Genomic DNA, 6,410 nt, shown 5'->3' on the forward strand with positions numbered 1-6,410 from the left:
TAAGTTCCAGCCGCAGGAAGCTGAACCCTGCTGAAAGACAGAGTCTAATTATTTGTCCGCTAAAGCAAAAAAAAAAAGCCAGCCAGCCAGCCAGCCAGCCGTGGTTCAATAACTCCAGCAAGCTGCCAGCCTCAGCCGACGTTTCCCTGGCAACGCCCCCACAGCAGCTCTGCAGAGATCACAGAGTGGCGGGTCGGCAGGCCAGGAATGGGGGGGTGGGGTGGGGGGATTGGGGGGGGGGGGGGGGGGGGGGGGAGTGGGGGCGTGTAGGCAGCAGCAGGAGCTCTGGGGGGACTGTTCCATTGTCTGCACAGATGGGTGATCATTCCCAGCTGACATGCCGAGACCCCGAGACCCATGGACCACCGCCGCCGCTGCCAGTCACGCCAGATAGATAACACCACCCCACTCTGGAGAAGGCCCATCTGCCACCGTCTGGGCCAGGCATGGGCCAGGTCTGGGCCAGAACCCGCCACTGGCCGAGACGGTGCACCATATGGGTCAGGGAGGTTCAGAGTGAAAGCTTCTAATGGTGTTCGCCCTGAGATGCCAGGTCCAATAAGGGATTTCTCTCAGATCGCGCTTTAATTGGTTTCTGGACGCTTTTGTGGAAACAGCTCGTGTGTGTGTGTGTGTGTGTGTGTGTGTGTGTGTGTGTGTGTGTGTGTGTGTGTCGTGCGTGGAGGCATCTCTGCTGAGCCATGTGCTTAATGCTCACACTCGTGACTGGACCATAAGCACAGAGGTGTCTGATGAGCACTAAACATCGCACTAAACATCACACACACACACACAAACACACACACACACACACACACACACACACACACACACACACACACACACAGACACACACACACAGAAGGGCTTAACTAGGCAGGTAACCAGTTTAGGTCTGCACCCTTACTCAAAACAGATTCCTGAACTATCTCTCTCTCACACACACACACACACTTACACACACCCAGAAATACTCTCTCTCTCTCTTTCAAACCCTCTCCGTCTTTTACACATTCTTACTTGCACACAAACATACTGTTGAAAATGCAACATATTTGTATGGTATCTCTCTCTCTCTCTCTGGCACTAACACACCTGTTCCTGTTATCAGAGATGCCTACTGTGATCCAGCCCTGATAATACATCCAACAAGTTTAGCTAACACAACACTTCCTCAAAATCAATTGCAGAAACCAAGTCTGTAATCACCTAAACCCTTTGGTTATTTGACTGCTAACAGTAAAAAAGATATTGACTGGCTGTCTTTGAATCTATACTTTCTGAGCCTTATTCTTGCCTCTGGTCTATGAGAAAAATAGAAAATAGTAATAGAAAGACCCCATTTGAAAGGACCACTGGCAAAAAGATTATATTTTTATATTGCATGCAATCATTGTTTGACTGAAAATCTAAAAAATCTCCTGTATGCTTTCAATAGCAGAGAGCCATTGTGTGTTCAAACTAGTTCTGCTTTGGGTGAAAGTAATAATTTACTGCTTAAGAAGTGTAATGATATCAGTAGTGAATAGTAGTGAGTAATATTGAATAGTGAATTACATCAGTGCACCTGTGTCCATGATCTGACACATCATGATCTGACACACAGGATTGCTGTGTCAGTTTTGTTGACTTAATTTTCTGCCGACTATCCAATACATCTTGTTTCTTCCTTCTCCTTACTCCCCAATGAGGCTTTTCTGCATGAAATAGAAGGTGTGAGCATATTTTAAACACCGTCTACGGTTCCAGCAACAGATATGAACAAAATAAATGCTGGCCTCCCGTTTCTATCTGCAGGGTGATGAAGCGTGTGTGTGTGTGAGATGGAATATTTGAAATCTGTGAGAAACGACACAGTGGATGTTACCCTGTTAGTGCGGACGAGTCGGGGGGGGGGGGGGGGGGGGCTGCGTTTATGTGTGTGTCTACATGTATGTGTGTCTAGATATATGTGTGTGTGTCTAGATGTGTGTGTGCGTTTGTGTGTGTGTGTGTGTGTCTAGATGTGTGTGTGTCTAGTTGTGTGTGTGTGTATGTGTATGTATGTACGTGTCTAGATGTGCGAATGACAGTGTGTGTGTGTGTGTGTGTGTGTGTGTGTGTGTGTGTGTGTGTGTGTGTGTGTGTGTTTATGAGTGTCAGACAGATCCTAATAAAACTGTCTGGCCCTGCTGCGGACACCAGCCTCAGTGCTCTTTCGCTCACTGCAGCCCCGTCTGACTGCTTGGTATTCACTAAGCATGGCACCGCCTCAGCTGTTATTGGGGATGTGTTTGTGTGTGTGTGTGTGTGTGTGTGTGTGTGTGTGTGTGTGTGTGTGTGTGTGTGTGTGTGTGTGTGTGTGTGTGTGTGTGTGTGTGTGTGTGTGTGTGTGTGTGTGTGTGTGTGTGTTTGTGTGTGGGTGTGTGTGTGTGTGTGTGTGTGTGTGAGAGGAGTGGGGGCTGGCTGGTGGCACCATCTCGGGAACCATTAGCCGTTAGCGTTAGCTTAGTGGGGAAATATAATTAGGGCTTCTGCAATGGAGGGAAGATTGGAAAGTGGACAGTGTAACATTTTTTTATGATAATTCAGCAAAAATGGGGGTTTTAGGAAGCTAATCACCGAGGGAAATCTGTTACAGCTGTCGATGAACCACAAGCTCTTGTTTTTAATCGCACTGCCCAAACATGTATGGGAATTTATTTGTGTAGATGATTAACTTTACATTCCATCATGTTAAAGAAAGCAATTGCTTGAAATCATCAATTGATCAATTATAAAAGTCATATATCACAAAAGCCATAAAATATTGTATATAATCATAAACCCTTAATGCAGAATTACTTACTTGAATATTAGAATATAAAATGATTGCATAGACTATTTCATATTACTTTGCCAGAAAAATACAACCAAAATAAAACAAAAAACCCCTAACACAAAATCCATGACATCATCTCTGTCAACAAACAAAACGAAGTGAACGATGGTGCATTCACATACTGCGGCAAAATGCAACCAGGTTCGATACAGTATCCAGGTGGGCCTTCTTTAGAACTCAGGATCTCAGGAACCCCTGGAGAACCGGCCTAAAGAAAAGACGCAAGTCCACATCTCCTGGTGACTGTACACTGTGTCACTGTTCGACTCTTCACTGGACCTATTTTCTGTTAATGATGCTGCTTTTTGTGACTTACTTTCTATACTGTAGAGAAAGAACCAACACATCCATGCAGAAGTCTAAATCAAGTTAAGATCGCTAATAATAGATTTAATCTATTACAGTGAGGTGACGCAAAAAGACAAAAGTACAAGCAGAAAGATACAAGACATCTGACTCAGACACCCCCCCCCCCCCCCCCCTTTGTGGTGACGTCTGGAAGCCAGGGTCGCTCTTGCCCTCCGCCCGGGTCCCAAGAACCTAACCCGTGATTTTGGAAGCAGAGAGCTCACAAGTTAGGGTCTCAGGGAACAGGAGAAGCACATCAGTCTCCAGCGAGGTGCAGAAGGGAGAGGAGGTGAGGTGGGGCAGGGGGGTGGGGGTACAGAGAGGCGGGTAGTGCTCCCCCCCCCCCCCCCCCCCCCCCCCACAAACACACACACACACACACACACTCCTCTTTGGCATCAGCAACTATTTGTTCTAGCAGTGCCCGGTCCGGTTCTATCTGGCTGCACTTGACTGTTAGCTATCGGTTCCGTTGAAGAATTCTCGTCTGACGTGAGCGCTTCGGGGGGAAAAACAAAGTGTCTGCCTCAGTCACTCGCTCACTTTTTTCACAAAGGACAGCTTTCTATGGCATTCACGTTAACAAGCCAGAAAAAAATCCAATAATTAATCACACATGTACTATCTGACAAACAACTAGAAAACGCATGGGTGCAATGCACAGACAAAATCACAGACAACAACCAGACAACCACTGCATAAAAGGTCCACGACACAAATGGTGGGAAGTCCGATGACGACAGCAGCATCCCAGGCTTTCCAGATCACTGTCTCTCTGTCGAAATGAAGCTCCTGCTCGCTGCTAGCTAGCCTTTGTAGCAGCTGAGGAAAAAGCCTCCTGACTGGTTGCTGGCGGCTGTCTGTCCGGACACACAGGCACGACGGTCGACCCTCCCTCCCTCCCTCCCTCTCTTTGTCTCTGGACCACGGCGGCTCGTTACGTGGGAATCGCTCACCTTCAGGGACCCCCGTGAGAGGAGCAGACCGGTAGAGGTGCTGGTCCCCGTCTGCAGCCTGAGATGGAGGAGACGGGGGGGGGGGGGGGGGGGGGGCATGGTGGCGGGGGAGGGGGCGAGTCTGTGCGCTTGTGTCCTGATCAACGTCTCGGGATGCAAAACAAACACAGCTCACACACAAACAAACAAACAAGGTGTTGACTGCAGCTGAGTGACAGTTAGACAACAGGTAAAACAGCTATAAATAAAAGAACAAGAAAGGGAAGCATCTCACTACTGGCCAACTCACACACACACACACGCACATGACACACAACAGCAGCTTTACTACACACATCACACACTGACGCCCCTCAAACACAGCAGTTTAACGCCTCTCCCAGTCAGACATGCTCTACACAGAGAGAGAGAAAGATAGAGAGAGGGAGAGAGAGAGGAAGAAAGAAAGAGAGAGAGCGAGAGAGAGAGGGGGAAAGAGAGAGAGAGAGAGAGAGAGTAAAATAAATAAGTTGTCACATTGGCTGCTAACCATGCTGCTGCTACGGACACAGTTTGTTCACAGCCAAAGGAGCACATCAGCATTTCCCTTCCACTACAAGCTGAGCATACACACACACACACACACACACACACACACACACACACACAAAAACACACAAAAGCGTTAAGCTCTAAGAGTTTCAGCGTCGCAGCCACTCCACCGGCAACGAGTCCAGACTGTCCCGGCATAAACCTCACTGAAGCCGAAATGTTTTCATGACGTTTGCTGCACTTTACAGACGCTTACACACACCCACACACACACTCATATAAGGCAGTTTCTTAAGCGAACGCAGAGTAGATGCTTTGGAAGCAAGAGCAGGCGGATTCTTAGGCACACCTCTCCATTGCAATCTCCCCCTCGTGGACCAAAGCTTTTTGTGAATAATGAAGGCAGAGGCGACCCCAAACTCAATAGCTGGCGGACTGGAAGAATAAGAGGAGGTGGAGATCTGAGATGAGCTGTGCCGAGCCGAGCTGGACTGGGTTGGACTGGGTCGTCCAGACTGTGCAGGTCAGTCAGGTGAGACACCAGACAGAGCCGCCGTCTCTGCTTCCCTCCCCCTCCACCTCCCCCTCCACCTCCCCCTCTCCAAAACCCCCTTTCACCTCGCCACAACCGCTACAATCATCTCCACTATTCAATCCCTCAGCCTTGCCAGCAGCAGACCGCAGCCCGGTCCTCCCCGACACCCACCCCCCAGTCCTCCAGTCCCCCAGTCCTCCAGTCCTCCAACACTACTCTTCCTCTGCCACAGGCATCCTTCGGCACACCCCCGAAACAAGCCACAGACCCCCCCACACCCACAGCAGAGAGAGGAGAAATGAAACAACAGCACGCCGCATTGTCTGTTTCTGTTTCAGACGGTACTCAGTTCCTCAGTCGTTTCTCCTCCTTCCTCTCGCCCCCGGTTCGGTACCTGTCTGGTGATCTGGGAGGCTGTCTGCTCCTCGATGTGTGTGTGTGTATGTGTGTGTGTGCGAGAGAGGGAGAGAGAGTGTGTGTGTGTGTGTATGAGAGCTGGCAGTGAGATTCTGCAGTGACAGCCCTCCCTCTTTCCCCCTCTCTCTCATTCGCTCAATCTACACACACACACACACACACACACACACACACGCTCAGGTCCTACAGTACTGATCAATCCTCTCCTTCTCCAAAGGCACGAGACTGCAGTCTACTAACCCACCGTTTGCTGGGCACCGTCGCGTCACGTTGTGTCGCCTCTTCCTCTTCCTCTTCCTCTTTCTCAGCTATGCTGTCCCGAGACTCAAGCACCCCTGTCACTAACCTATCACGTAGTATTGATACGGCACGTAGTATTGATACGGCACGAAGTATTGATACGGCACGAAGTATTGATACGACTGGAAATTCACCACGCTGACTTACTTATCAGCCCTCTGTTCTGGCTCCTCCATTTTTTCTGGTGTTCAGTGGAACAATAAGAAGGAGAGGTGGGGACTCTCTCACACACACACACACAAACACACACACACACACTTGATTTAAAGAGGTGCATTTGGATTTATTGAGATCGTATTATACACATTAATAACTAATAATCGGACTCAAATCTGCAGAAGAACATGGCAGCATTACGGCAGCTTTGCGGCAGCATTGCGGCAGCACCAGCGGCATCTGAGCAACGTAAACTGAGCCATAATGTCTGAGCTCTGACTGTTCTCTCTGTCTGTTCCACACATCT

Source organism: Sprattus sprattus (assembly GCF_963457725.1).
Source record: "Sprattus sprattus genome assembly, chromosome: 1".
NCBI classification, from domain to species: Eukaryota; Metazoa; Chordata; class Actinopteri; order Clupeiformes; family Clupeidae; genus Sprattus; species Sprattus sprattus.